This window comes from Rutidosis leptorrhynchoides, chromosome 8 (assembly GCF_046630445.1).
Source record: "Rutidosis leptorrhynchoides isolate AG116_Rl617_1_P2 chromosome 8, CSIRO_AGI_Rlap_v1, whole genome shotgun sequence".
Classification (NCBI taxonomy): domain Eukaryota; kingdom Viridiplantae; phylum Streptophyta; class Magnoliopsida; order Asterales; family Asteraceae; genus Rutidosis; species Rutidosis leptorrhynchoides.
The window spans coordinates 43,599,522-43,615,899 of record NC_092340.1 but is presented as its reverse complement, the minus strand read 5'-3'; the positions used below and the strand labels follow the sequence as shown (position 1 = coordinate 43,615,899).

Sequence of the window (16,378 nt, the reverse complement as noted above, 5' to 3'; positions counted from 1 at the left end):
GTTCGGTGTATATTATTTATTGTGTTTGGCAAGGGTAAATAAATGGTTAAGTGGTTACCAGGTGGCTCACGAAAAATGAAATAATGTTTTTTATATGTTTTCTAGCATATAATTTTGTGGTCCAAAAAGGAGTTTTTATGTTTTCAAACATAAATTTTTATGGATTAAATTAAATATTGTTTGCAATATTAAACCTATAATTCACTCAACATTTTGTTGACAGTTACTCGCATGTTTTATTCTCAGGTTCATGATTGATTGCTTCCGCTGTGCTTAGAGAGTCTGCATATTTATGATGGCAGCTTTTGTTAAACATTAACTTGCATTCTATTTTGATACATTTAATAGTGGATGTTGTTGACTTTGTTTTGGTCAACTTTTGGTTAAGTAATAATGTATGGTTTTTCTAAACTTATATATTTTGGTAGGTTTCCTTTATAGAAAATCATTTTTAAATAAAGAATGCAAGGTTATTTATTAAATTCATATAGAGTTATGACTAAGCTGTGGGACCAATATAACGATGGTCGTCAAGTGTACTTTGATAGGTCGTTTCACATGCAGTTTCACAAGGACTCTACCAGAAATTAGATTCTGGTTGCCTTCAAGCTTGCAATTGTTCATCTCTATAACCGTGCCCCACCAACTTCCAATTTTCTTGAAAGTGTTCTCGTTCCAACACTTCACAGGGACACCAAATATGTTGATCCAGGCTAGTCGACCTGAGAAGTTAATTGAGTTATCCCATTTTTTCATATTCTTGATCCAACGTTTGATTCCAAGGTGCTCGTTGTGGAGAATATTTTGAACCATCTCCTTGGACTTTAGAATGACAAGCACATCGTACCCTCTAAGATACTTTAATTCGATGTCATTTAATCCTTCAGCTTCACAGAGTTTCTTAAGCTGGTCTAGAATTTCAATATTAACGATCTCACCAATAATGGCCTTCTCCAGCATTTTATCGTTCCCGTCGTGTTTAGTGATATGGATAACCCTACACTTATCTGTTTTGGCTTTGTGCTCTTCATCCTTGTTAGTTTTGTGCTGTACAGTATTGTTGACCACATCAGAAAACTGGCGTTCATCTCTTTTGGAATCTTTTGACACATTCATCCGCCATACTACTTCAGTATCTTGCTTCTTTTTGACCCATCTCATACCCTTATCAACTTCACCTTTATCTTCCCCGTTTACAGCTTCTTTCTTTCTCTCGTAGGCTTTGAAGGCTTTTAACCCCTAACCTAGTATTTTCACTCTGTTGAGCTGAGCAAGAAGATCTTCTTCGTTTTTTACCTCTTCATACCTTACAAACCCAAATCGATGACCATTCAAAAGTCTTTTCCTAGCCAAGTATACATCGCGCAACGCCCCAAACTTCTTGAACATACCCCATAGTTCAGCGACTCCTCAAGTTTCCGGGAAGTTGTAGAACATAAAAGATGTTAATCGGTTCGTTTTAAACCCTTTCAATCGATCCTTGTAGAGCTGACCACCATACTCTCGACGTTGTTCCAGCCATTCCCTCCTAGTTCCGCCAAACCTTCCCTTTGAAAAAGCTGCCGCAGTTGATTTTCCTCTCTCTCCTCTCATTCTCTCGTTTGGTAGTATAATATAAAATTAAAAAAAAACGTTAGAAAGAAATGACTAATTATATTTAATTTCCCGTTTACGGTTTTCATTGATGTATTTTTGTACGGTTTTTCGTTTGATTATGTTTATGTTCATAGTTTATGTTTTCTGTTTACGCTTTCGTTTACATTTTTTTGTTTATATGTTTCCACTTTATCTTTTCTTTAACTCATTTACATTTACATTTTATTTTTGCGTTACCTCTTACATTTACGTTTACGGTTTACGTTGACATTTTGTTTCATGTGTCCATTTTACGTTTATAGCTACGTAATACAGTAACATGTTTATTTACCTCTTATATCATTGTATACTAGTCAAAGACCCGCGACTTCGCGGGTTTTATTTAATAATTTTTTTAAAGATAAGAAAATTCCTAAGGAATGTTTGATGATTCTGAGTTTAATAATGAAAGAAGCTGAAAATGAAGTAAGTTCAAAGTATGCTCACATAAATACATAATGTAGTTGTAACACAAAATGTAAATCATAACCATTGGTTTATAATAGTTTAAGACCATTGGTTTATATTAGTTTAAGACCCGCAACTTCTCGAACTTATGCATGAAAATTATTAAAATGAAGTTATACATTCATTGAACTATATGTTTACTATATTTAAAACTTTAGATATCCAGATTAACCCCATGGGGTGTTTTCTCCCGGATCTATTCAGGATTCAAACCCGGTCCACCTGCTCCTCGGGATGGTTAAAGGGTCGGGTTCCTGTAATGCGATTCGGGTTTCCTCCCGAACGCGCGTGTGTGTGCAAATGATGCGTGTCGTTGAAATAAATGTTACACTGATGCAAGTTTGACGTTCAAAAAAAAAAAAAAAAACAAAACAAAACAATAGGTTTTTTCTAACACAATCCTTTTCACATGTGGACTATAACATCTTCACATTAGTACATATTCAAAATCATTATATTTTGATAATTTTTAATTATAATTATGCACATATTTTGCGATGTCACACACAAATACGAAAGATTGAGATATATCGCTTTTGAGCAACATACCAAGTCATTTGAGCAACATCCATTGGAACAACCATAACACCTTTTAGGATTGGAGTCACTAACTATATAAGTTACAAAACTTATAAATAAGAACAAAGCATTTGATATCTGATATTTACCTTGTTCATGATTTACTCGAGTCTCTAATGCCATCACAAGATCATCTTAGGCCTGCCAAAAGTAGGAGATATTATGAACATAAGTTTTCCACCTATCGAACTATGACCTGCCACACATATAGTTAGAAATGTGAATGATACTTGCATTTTTGAAAATTAAGGTATTTGCGTGTTTCTTAATTTCTCAGCCTAGGTCTGCATCATGTTCTGTTCATGCATTTACTTTTACTATTGAAGCATGTTTTACTTACTCATTTCTCATTAACATGGGTTAGTAAATAAATATATATAATAAAGTAAGATTTAAATAAAGGAAGTAATCAAAACTAAGATTAATAAATAAAGCAGTTGAAACTATATAATACCATGGTGTTGGATCTCTAAAAGATATGGCAGTGGTCTGTTTAAATAATAAACCAATTTAAAATATATAAATACAATAACGAATTAGGTGCAACACAATAATTAGTTGAACTTACATGAAAGGCTAGTAACTTTTAAATGGGACGTTCCTTCAATGAATTCTACACGATAAAGATACAACATTATCTTAGAAGCAATACTAAATATTTAAGAACATAAATACAATGATAATCATGAGCCCATCCAATTTGGACTATAATGTCAGTTTACAGTAAAAACACAGATTTCGATCTTATAGCTAAATTTCATTCCCTTGAGCAACAAATTAAAGACGAACAACGTAGGGTTTTGTGAGTACTTGTTTTATTCACTTTTCAATACTAAAACCCAAATAAAAAACATAGTCAGATTGATATTCTAGCAATACGGACCCACTCGTATGTGTATACTAATTTAGAGAGACGAAGACAATAATAACAATTATAATACATTGTTCATATGATGAAAACGTACAAAAGACAAACCAAACAAAATCTCTACAACATCCATAATTTTTTCATGCACTGAATAAAAAAGTAAAATAAAATACTCAAGAAATTTATAATGTTACCTTCTCGAATAAAAAGATCTCAAAAAAGCCTTTTCAAGTATGAATAATCTGGCTTGTCATCAAAGGGCAAAGAACGAAAATAATGAAAATACGATATGAATTATGTAGGATAAAACTTGCACATTACCTACACAAGTTTTATATAAATGATGATGATTCATTAGAAAATCATGTAGTTAAATTTAATAAAGAAACACTTAAATATGTTTTTTTCTTGATGATACCTCTATAGGAGCGAGCATCTTCTTTTCACCTTTTTATCGTATTTATGCTTCTTAGTGTCTGCTTTCAGTCCTTGCCAAATATATAAAAACAGAGTTAATATTTGAAGTTAAATGATTTTGATGTTGAACATATAATTATAAATGATGATTAAAATATTATGAAAAATTTGTCTCAAAAAATAACATCAGCACATAACCAAGTGACTCAAGATCGTCTCTCCTGCTTTGCTCTACAACTGATAACAAAAAAAAGCATAATGACTAATCAATCGCAACACCAAATGAAAATGATATTTCCATTAGACAATAAGGATGATGTTCACAAATAGTACTATGTTATCGATTAATCCAAAAATAAGAACATTACGAATACTTCAAGCTCGTGGATACCCCTGGGTGAATATCATCTTGCAATTAATCAAGCATCCAAGCCTACAATGTTAACAAAATCAGTTAAGGTAACTAATCAACAACAACATGATTCTATTGAATTATTATATAAATATTTATTTTTAAGTCTAAATCATACTCCGTAATACATAGTAAATCTACAAAATTACTCACATCCAAAATCTGAAAACGTAAATCATAGATATATAATGCAGAAGAATAAAATTAAACAAAATACCTTGCAATCTTTTTGCCCCCAATTCGTTCTGAAACTCTAATCAAAGATAGCGACACTCGATTGTTTACCCGATGAATCCCAACTGAAACCACCTTATCAATCGCGGGGAAAGATTAATCGAATTATGATGAATCGTATCATTACGGGATAGATTAATCGATTTTGGTATAACATAATGTGAAAAGAAGGGAATCGAAGATGTGATTAGTCAACTTTCATTTATTTGTAAGGTTTAGATTTAATCCTAGAACGCGTTGGATTAACTGTTCAAATTAAAAGGATGTCTAAATCAAATTGCAGCTATGTTCACGCGAGTCTCTCCACAATTATTTTAAGTCAATAACAATAAATTAATTACATTCCGAGTTATTAGTTAATTTGAATTTAAATGTTCCATATTAAAATCCACAATTTTAGCTTCTCAAATGGATAGTTGAATTTTTTTTTAAAACACGTCTTTATTGGATTTTAATGAAAATTTTGTAAAATGTGGTTATTTTATGGGTAAAAATGTAAGTCTAACTTTTTATGAAATTCGTATTATGTAATAATGTTTTGAGGATTTGATCCAAGGGCTCTAAATGTGAGTTTATGTTAAATTGATGGCTAAGATTTAATATTTGAAAACAATATTACCTATTTAAGCCCCTGCTTTAATAAGTAGAGAGATTTATCTTTAAAAAGTTATGATTACGTTCTATGTTACGTTTTACGTTTACGTTTTGTGTTGTGTTTACATTACGTTTTACATGTACATTATAGTGAAAAAAAAATCTATGATCTTTGACGTCTACGTTTAAACCTTATGATTACGTATAATTGTTATGTTTAAATGTTATGTTTGCTTATATCATTAGTAATTTTACCATTTTTAAATTATGTGCAGTGGTGGAAGCATGAATTTTTTTCACCCGGGGTTAAAAAGAAAATAAAAGCGTAGCAACTTTTTTAGGAAAAATATGAAGTTTTTGGCAAAATAGAGTTTTTGAACAAAATATAGAGGTTTTTTGGCAAATTTTGAAGGTTTTAAAGCAAAATATGAAGTTATGTTTTCGCCCTTACTTACGTGTAAACACTAATAACATTACCTTAACCTTGTAAAGTTATGTTTACGTTAATATGATGATAAATAATACTAATAATAAAAAAAAATAATAATAATGATATAAATAATTTAATATTATTGTAATTATAATTAAAATGTAAAAGACATAATAATTACTTAATTATTATTCAACTTGGTAAAAAAGTGATTTTTTAATCTTCCAATCTTGGTTTATTCATCCATACCCTTATTAAACACCAGAGTGTTAGTCATACACGAAACAGAACTACCTTAGGCTACAAACTAAACTGAAAAAGTACAAACACCAAAAAAATACAGTAACAAACATCTCAAGTTCTCAACTATGGATCATCAATATTATATTCATTAATATTAATATAATAATAATAACATTAATAATAAATAATAACAATAATACTAATATTAACAATATTATTTTTATTATTTACATTGTTAAAACGGGTGGGATTTCACCTCAACATTGTTGCAAGAAATATTTACGATATATTTGTAATGCTATAACGTGGTAAATAAGGTAACTAAAATGATCTTTAAATTTACTAATACAATTTATAATATTATATGAAGTATCTCATAGACCATGATTATAATTAAAGCTAGAAAGTGTCATCAACTTTTTTTTCTTTCTCAATTGTCACTTAAACTGTATAAGCAATTAACCTGCGTATATTTTTAAAATTTGACGTATTATATTGAAAAAAATGTTAACATATACTTCGTGTACTCTTTAGTGTATCTAAAATCTTTATACTCATAAATTAAATTATTCAAAATCTCTCTTATCTATAATAAGAAAAAAGTTATGATGCCATACATTTTTAAAAAATGACGTGGCCAAATTCCAACCATTAGATGAGTATTTGCCAAATAGATCACAACCCTTTAAATTAGATATATATGGCGTCATTTAAGATTTCAATTGGCAGTTACGTGTTTTTATTACCCTTATACCCTCGGATAGATACGCAAAAAAGCTTCAAAAGCGGTTTCTTCAACAACATTGGGATCGTGACTGTGGTTTAAACTCACATTCAACAACAAAAAAATTATTATGGCTATCCATAAATTCATTCAAAGAGTAAAATTGATGCAGAGTTCGTCCAATTCGAAAAGACGGATTGAAATCATTTTGATAACATATTTTCCGATTACCGTAAGCATAACCATCAAAGTTATGTAACTGTCAGAAGAAACTAAACTGGGGTTAATCGTACGTTTGGAAGTAAGGGACACATATGAATATCGATGAGTGTTTTGTTCCCTCAACAAATTAGGGTTTTTTATCGTCGTTCTCTACTATAATATCGATTGTCGAAGGTACACAATGTTACAAACGAAAATTGATGCAGAGTTCATCCATTATTTTGATTTGAACTGATATCTTCTGCTCATTGAAGGTACAAACGAATTCTGTAAGTTAAAATTCTGATTTTAATTATGGTTAGATCATTTAATGTTTTATTATGTAACCTCTCATGTTTTTCTTTTTTCAGTTTGGTTGGTTAATTATTGTAGCTTCTTTAAGATGATTATGATGATTATAACAAAGAAGGAGATGCGACTAACAGGTTTGATCACTATTAAATTGTTAGCTTCATGTATTTTGTGGTGTGAAGATATCAACGATTCGTATTTGTAATGCTTACTATGTGTTCGATGAAATGTCTCAATGGATTTTTTGAATTTCACTAAAGGTGAATTGTATGCTTTTGATATGAAAAAATGTTAGATGTTTATTTGTTGTACTTCTCTAATCTTTGTTCAGGACTCAAACTTTCGTGAGGAAATAACACTGATTTAAAACATGATCAAACTATTTACATTGGTCCATATGCTAATGCTTAGAATTTAGAAGGTAAAGTACTATTCTATAAAACTTTTTATGTGTTCAAATTTGTCAATATGTTATACAACCCATTTAGTTTGTTACTTCATTTATTAACTATGTTAGAATGCTTAGTCTCATTTTTAGGCTTAAATAGGTTCCCTTTTGTCTCATTTAATTATTTTAATGTAAAATGAACCCATCTTGCTATGAGGTTTAGATCAAAAAATAAGTATTCTGACTTTATACAAATCTATTTGTGTTTTATGTAGTTTAAAACTAAGGATAAATTGGACAAATGCGTCTTTTTATCCATCCAATTAGTTGGTCCTATGGTTCAACTGGAAGAATAGCTGTCGAACTTTGTAATAATATGGGTATTTACAATAGAAATAGTGGCTTTGGATTAAACTCTGATGTTGCCTCCTGTTCAAGTAAATCTAAAGTTTGGTGTTTGCTTTGATATTTAATTTATATATTTTATTTTTAATAGGTTTTAAATGAAGCCTAAAAGAAGTGTTTGTTGAATTTTGTGAAAATGCCATGGCACGAAAAGTCTTCTTTGCATATATTGTTTTTAATGGTGTGAACTATAATGCCTTATGTTACTGACCATCTTAGGGTGCGTTTGATAAAACTGAATGATTTAGTGCTGAATGGTTCAGAATCTGAATGGTTCAGAGCCTCTGAATAAATTTTGCTCTGAATGAAAATAAGCTGTTTGATAATCATTTAGAATGAACGATATGAAATGAGTAAAACTACCTTATTAACGTGTTACATTAATAAAAAATTTAATATACTTGTTAGTTAAGTGATTAGGATATGATTTCAGGACAATATTACATAAAATTTAGCCTCTTAATGGTTAAGAGAGTGTTTCTGCTCTGAATGGTTCAGAGCTTAATTCTGAACCATTCAGCACCATATGTCATTCAGAGGTCAGAAACAAACGCACTGAATGCTGAATGGTTCAGCATTCAGTGCTGAACCATTCCATTAAGAGGTAAACAAACGCACCCTTATTTATTGAAGCAAGTAGTGATTTTGAATTCAGTATTTTTTTTCTCTTCAAGTTTAGCTATTTAATATGCCACCTGTCGTCGTTCTCACTGTCTGTAAGTGATGTAAGTAATATGGAGGTTTATTCGCCTGCTTATTATGCAACGTGCAGCGTATGTGGCATTTTCAGTTGTGGACTTACTCATATGGTGGTTACTTTACTTGATATCATTAAATGCAATATGCAGGTATGTATTAAGCTCTATCTATAATTCGTATGAACGTTTGGCTGTATGATGATAACCTAGGGATTCAATTTCATTTACCAGTTTTGTTACTATATCTTAATGCTGTAACTGTAATATGTTTGTGAGGTTGACAAGACGCCTCAGTTTAGCTAATTTCTCAGCGTTTTTATATGATACTATTAAGTTTACTTTTTGTTTGATTTTGAATATTGTGATCTGCATTTGTGAAGTGGATATATGATACAAAAGTGCATTATTGTGGCTTGATGATGTATGTGAATTAGAGTAAAATATTCATGAAACTAATCTTTCACAACTACTTAGTTGCATGCCGAAAAAGCTACAACAGTTTCATTATTTAAAATCCAGTTTAATGAAGATATTAAAATGAGAATTTAGTGGAAACTAATTGACAAGAAAATAGGCTGAAAACATAAAATGATCTTGTATGAATCAACTATGCATATGTAAGTTGCTTAAATCATTATTAGAGAAAACAAATGATTGACATTGCTGGTGGGATCTTTTCAAATCTAGGAGATCCTCCTGTGGGGAAAAGGTACATCCTATTTCTTAGATTTCATCCTTTCTCTTTATTTTGGACCTCAAATGATATGGTTTAAATGGTACTTGACAGATCCACGACTAATGGAGCAAACTCGAATTAATGTAATAACAATTGAACTTTTAATAAATCTCATTCTACTATAGTTTTTTATATATAAGTTAGGAAAATGCATATGAAAACACGAGTTGCTACCCATCTGTAAATTTCTGGATTTAAGAATATATGTGGTCTTCTCAATTTATATGGCACCTTATTCTTTTTCCTTTTTTTTTGTTGTTGTTTAATTGGACAAAATATAACTCTTATAAGATCTTATTATGTGACATTATATTCTTAGTTTATAATTCCAGGTATCTACTTGCTCAACGTGTGGTGGTGATTGGTAAGATCATAACCGAATACTGAAAGTATTGTCGAGGCGAAGGTAATGTCCAGTCACCTATTAGTGTCAAAGTGACCATTTCCGCTTGCGTGAGCGATGAGTCCACAATGTGAATAGAAGGCGAGTGTAATTTGACAAGAAAAGGTGTGTTTTAGCTATGACTTTTACATGGCTACCTATTTTAGATTTAAATGATTAACTGTATTCTATCATAGGTGGTAAAGGAGTAGTTGTAGAAACACACAAAACACCATTTGGTATTTGTTGCATCATTTATTATTCAAATATATTTCAATATTATTACTTATATCATTAACATAAATAACTAATTAATAATATATTTTTAAAATCTTGTTTAAAAAAATACCCGCGCATTCGCGGGTTATAAACTAGTTGTATTTCATAAAAGGAGAACAAAGAAAAAGAGAATCCAAATAAAAATAAAAAATAACATTCTTTAATCAAATATACCAATACCCATATCAGTAGTATTAGACTTATTTCGTTCGAGCAACAACCGTTGTTGCATTTTAGACCACGAGACAAAGATAGTAAAATAGGATTCGTCACATAGAAATATTGTACAAGTTTCTTTATAAACGTATTTTACTCACTTATCACTTTGATAAAATAATTACACAATTTCACCGCAACTCGCGGACGTTGTTACAAGTTTTTTACTATCTAGTGTACTACACTATCTTTTTACGGTTAAAATTTGATGTAACTAATCATAAATCATAATTAATCATAAAGCAATAGATTACGGAGTATCATTTTAGTAGTTCGTTGTGGGAATAAATTAATGCTTCCATTTATTCGCAATTTCAAGGACTGCAACGGTCACGTAGACATCAAATTAGCAACACATGAAGTCCAATGTTGATCTAGAATGTTCTCATACTTGTACCAACTGCATTATCAACAGTACATTGGAACCACAATAAAACACGAGTCATGACAATATTTGCCGACGATGGAGACATTTTTGTGTCATATGGGACCACATATCCAGGTGTGCTTGTATGTTGCCATGGACCCCCAAAGAATCACAGACCATACGTTTTCATCTTTATTATGTGGCTCGGTACATGTATAGCTGTACTATTCCTCTGTATTAGTTAGTATTAGAACTGTATATGATGAACCAAACCAAATGTATAACGACATTGACAATACCAACTGCCTATCTATAGAATTGTACAGAACGAGGATAAAAAACTCGCGTTTCACTGCCGAGTAATTTTGATTGATTAATGATTAATTAATTAAACATTTATAATAAACGTTTAATGGTTGGTAAAGTTAACTTTAAATAAAAGCGAATGAAAAAGAAGCAGCGAAAAAGGATAATTAATTAAACGGTTAAGAAAACAGTTAACATTTGATTAATTGAACGTTTAAAAAATAAATAATTGAAATTTGAAAGTAGAAAAAAGTTGTTAAAAAACAAATGATAAAATAGTTTTTTTTTTTTTTTTCTTCTTCAAAAAAGACAATTATTAAATTACCCTCGGAATTGAGGGTAATTATAATAGTGCCATAGTGAATATCAAACACTCATTACGTTTAGTATATAGTTATGATGTCTGAGTTTGTCTTAAAAATTTAATAATAGTAATAATAGTAATAATAATAATGATAATTAATGATAAACAACAAAGGACATTAACAATAACAATAACTAAATTGTCTAGCCTAAATTATGTAAGACTAGTTTAAGACCCGCGAATTCGCGAGATCGTGTAAGAAAATTTGTTGCAAGTTCACATTTTCAAAATATATTTTCAACATTCATAAAGCAAATCTGATACCACATGAGACACAAAACGAAATATATATTTGAGTTTGAGCATAGAATTATGGTTTTAACATTAAAAATTACAAAATTATATAGAGCATCAGGTAGTATTTGACTGCAAGTTGTTTCAAAATAACGCCCAACTCTACTTCCGTTCTTTTAACAACTGTATCTAATAATCTAAAATTACTATAACCCATTTGAGTGCTATTGATAAATAATAGAACCCAAATGAACCCATTGATAAGTTCATGAACCAATAGTTACATTGAGAGCTACCACCACAGCACAAATAACCCATTAGAGCGTTTGACCTGATTTCAGTGTGTTTGTCGATTTAAATAACTTGCTGGATATCTGCACGAAACAGGTAACTAAATTCCAAAAGAGACATTAGTAAAGTTATAAGTACATTAATTAAAAAAAGTAAGGAAAACTATCGTATATTTACACTGAATTTAAGACTTCATTGCAAAACTCCAAGTATCATAAGTTTGTAACCATGTTATAAGCATTAGTAATGTATAGAAGTCTAAAAAGAGAAAAGGGTGGTTGTGGGTCAACTAATCTCTTTTTAGTAATGGCCCGTAGTTAAACTTGCCAGATGTTCAAGTAGTTTATTTGCCGCTTTAGAGAAATGTGAAATTGAAAAAAGAACAAAGTGAGTGAGGCAGAGGAGGAGGTGAGGGCGCTTCTAGATTAAGCTAAAATACACTGCTAACCACTAAAAGCTATGGTTAGCAGTTGGGTTAATTCGTCCAAGCATGTCATTCAGGAGTTGTACTTTAATGTCATTTTAGTCTAACTTTTTATTCGAGATTCAGCTAAAAATACACTACAAACTCCATGTACAATGTTCCTTTTTCTAATTAGTTGGATTGTTTTCCTAAGAATTTGATCAATAATGATATTAGACCAAAAAGATTACTAAAAGAGATAAGTTTAACAGACTTTGTATACCTGGACGAATTTGCTCAAAAGCTTCAGAATAGCATCCAAGAACTTCATTTTAAAGATATACCATTCTTCAATATATTATATACCAAAAACCAAGTTGCCCTTTCTCATAAATTTGACATCTAACATGTCAAATTAGTAACCTCGTGAAGTTGGTTACACCTGGATATTTGGATATTCTGTCAGAATGTCAAAATGGGCTACATTGGTGAAAGTGACCTTAAAAGATTTGAAATACCTACAACCTATTTAACCACTTTTTTCATAGCTAAAGCATATAACTTATTCAGTATTTAGTTAGATCACGAGTACACAGATGCTTTGGGCCAAGCAAAAACATCATAAACAGAAAATGGTAAAGCAAAATCTTGGACACCATAGATGTCAAATCATGAATCTAAGAAAGAAACACTACACTAAATGTACAAATCGCAAGTCAATTAAACCCACAATTAAAATGTCGAATGTAAATCATAAAAAGCATGCATTCATGTTTTGATATAACGATTATTCATCCTTTGAATCGTGAGGTAATAAAGGATTAAAGAAGAGTTTTGATAAAAGTAAATAATGGAAGAGATCGTAAATTTAACTTCCACACAGAACAAAAATAACATACCAGATGTTGATTTTGAGCTTCTAATTCCAACGACATGTCTATTGGCTTCAAGCGCGGATTAGATATTAAGAAAGAAATAGTAAAAAATCCAAAGTATAAATATTACCTCAATAATAACCTATCAGCTTCGTATTGAAAAATCAGATAAGCGGTGATGAACAGGTTGTGACACGCCGCTGTGAAATCCATATAAACAAAATCAATTACAAAACCCTAATAAACTAAATATTATTTACAAAACCCGAGTTAAAATAAACAAAATAATATATTCAATCGTGAAGAACACGTAAAAAGTAAATTACCAAATGTATAGAAATGGTCTCTCATGCACACTAATGATCCCATTCTTCTAAATCACTTATCGCCAAAACAGAGTTTGAGGCAACAGTGCTACGATTAGGCAAGTGTAAATCACGATATTTTCACCAAAAAACTCTAAAACAACAGTCAGCAGGGCTGCAATCGGGCAAGTGTAAAAATGCAATAAGGCGCACATATGGGGTACGACTATTGTGCATTAGGGCTGCAACGCACACGCCAAATCATTTAACTCGCTTAATAGTTGTCATATATACATATAAATAAAAACTTTGCTACTCAAATGTAAAAAAAATACCTGGAAATACTAATTCATAAGACTCTTAATAATCAAGTTAAAAATATATCCAAACACCTCTTAAACTGATGCATACATAGCATAAACTCGAGTTATACTATCAATTCAAGAAATATTCTTTGAATTTTGCATGTTAAAATTTCTCAACTAAAGGATTAAATGTAGTAATGTGGATGGATTTCCTTTCAAATTTTAACTCAGTGTTTACCCAGAGCAATTGTGTTGGTATAATTTGATAAAGTTACCAACTTTTGACTCAAACTGAAAAACCAGAACAAATATATATATTAGAAACTGAACTACTATGAAGCTGGTGGAAATGAAGGGATTCAAATAGGAAAGAAGACCTTTGTTTTGAAAGAGTCAAACTTGACTACTATATGAACCTGGTGATTTCTTTGATTGGCAATAAGAACATTTATGAATAAAAAATTCTTGTATATGAACTAATGACTTGTTTCACTAATATAATATTTATTCTTTTTAAACTTTAGACTTATATGAAGTTTCACATTAAAAGAGAAACACTTGACAAATAACAGACAGACAAATACTTGCTCTCTTAATGTCGAATCCACTGTTCTTAAGAATTTCTGCAGTATTGACAACTGTTGCAATAGTTGAGCAGCATAATAAAAAAACAGATCAATATAATATATGGGATGTTAGATACATACCGTAATTAACAAAACGGCTGTTGATGGCATTTCAAACTCTTGCATTTTTTGTTTCAATACCTATTTGTAGGTGTGGCAATAAAAGCTTTCGAATGTCTCCGATAATTTTTAAACGAAAAACATGATATTGTAGTTACATTATTCACAACACAATAAGTCATCGATAATAAAATTAAAAGACTCGGCATACATGCTGATAGGAAGTACAAAGCGTAAAACATAAATCATCTATAAAAATATTTTGCGAGCCTCTTTTTTTTAAGAAACGGAGCAGTGTGGCATTGTTACCTATATAAAAAATGACCAAATGCCGGCGTGTCGTTAGCTTTGTTAAAAACGGATTTGCAGACAATGTTCAATATTCCAGCATCCAAATATCTGTACAAATAAAGCCATACCCACTACCAATAACAATGCCGATCAATAATAGTAAAGAACATAAAAACAATAATGGTATATAACTGAATCAAATTAAACAATTAGAAACAGTACCTGTAAAATGATTTTCCGTCAATTTCTGGTTAATCGGTATTCGCCGAGTAAAATGGCTAGAAGAGGCGTGTCGTCGAATGATAATTTTCTAAATCGGGACTTGCAAGATACAGGCTGAAAAAAATAAAGACCAGTATTAATGCCTTTCTTATTAGAATACACACTTAAATCTATGGTCCCTTTAGTAAGCTATAATGAGCTGAAAGTTACCCTGTCAAAATGGACGGGTTGGGTAACTTGGTAATCGCTTGAGCTGATACAGTCTCATTCGATGAAACAAAATATGTTAACGCTTATATCATTTGATGTAAACTCTTAAAATAAGCCATATCCCGATGGAAATACCTCAAATATCTGTTCAAGAATTGGACTTTTTTATCTGGACGTAAAGATACCAGACCCATGCTTGCCTACTGAAACTTGATCAATGATGTGTGGACTTTACCCATTAAAAAAGAAATTGTCGAGGATCAAGGCAAACAAGTTCTTCACCATGATTGTTCAAATCTGGAAAGCTTATATGTAAATAGCGAAGAATTTATAAATAAAAAATCTAAAGATAATCTTGTTAAATAAAAGTGGCAATTACGAATATTTGCTAATGTTGGCTGAGAGGGCTTTAATTCAAGAATGTGATGGACGACAAATAAAGCACATTCCATATCGCCTGGCCACATGTGTTTCTTCTCAGAATGCAAGGATTCCATTCTCCACGGTTGACCATATGCAGTAGGTGCACCAATATTTACTTACTGCTACCAAATTTTCTGATGAGTAAGTTATATAATTTGTAACAAAAACAAAAAATTGCCTTCTATATTGTGAAACCCTTAAACGTATAAACATCAGTATGTTCAATTAAAAGTACACATGGCGTACAAACCTAATGTTGCATGTAGTATCTACTAATCACTACCAATATTGCAGCTCTCACACTTGATTGAAAATAATAAAAAGTCCCAGTAAATTCTTTCAAGTCCACCACAATTGACAACGATTACATGGTGTAAAAAATCACATCATTAATCTATGCTTAAAGTACAAAACTTTCATTGTACCTGCAAATGGCTCTTCAAATGGTATAATGTCGACCTCTTTAAGCCCATCAATCGTAAAACTGATTTCGGGGTACCTTTGCAGACCGAATACCAAATTAGACAATCCGATCAAGATATTAAAGGCCAATACATAATTCAAAACGCGAGATTATTTGATCGGAAACTAAAATATTATGGGAAAAATCAAAGACTTGTAAACTTTATGCAATCTGATGTTGGACTTGGAAGAAAATATTCTTTGATAACTGAAATAAATATATAAACCACAAAACGTTTACATCTATATTTAGAGAATTAAGTTTGTGGCAATTGAATACCTGAACCGCAGCGACAAAGAATCAATTCAAGCTGTCAAGCTCTTGTTCAATCTTGTGAGAAATCAAACTTCGACCGTTCAGAACTCCGAATTTACCTTCCTAGGTAACCAAAGACGGGCCTTTTATTTAGAAT

General features: G+C 30.9%; 1 long non-coding RNA gene across 7 annotated transcripts; it reads right to left on the bottom strand.

The window, feature by feature from the left end:
* Positions 1-11,764: 11,764 nt before the first annotated feature.
* Positions 11,765-16,032, bottom strand: LOC139862368 (uncharacterized). Of its 7 annotated transcripts, none has more exons than XR_011764157.1 (11): positions 15,929-16,032; positions 15,216-15,377; positions 15,081-15,123; positions 14,871-14,984; positions 14,667-14,779; positions 14,379-14,438; positions 14,260-14,309; positions 13,388-13,541; positions 13,192-13,261; positions 12,470-12,628; positions 11,765-11,866 (listed from the first exon to the last, which is right to left on the bottom strand). It is a non-coding gene; the product is annotated as an uncharacterized lncRNA (long non-coding RNA). The 7 variants fall into 7 exon arrangements; XR_011764156.1 differs by having other exon boundaries at positions 14,667-14,756; XR_011764159.1 differs by having other exon boundaries at positions 14,260-14,294; positions 14,667-14,756.
* Positions 16,033-16,378: the final 346 nt, after the last annotated feature.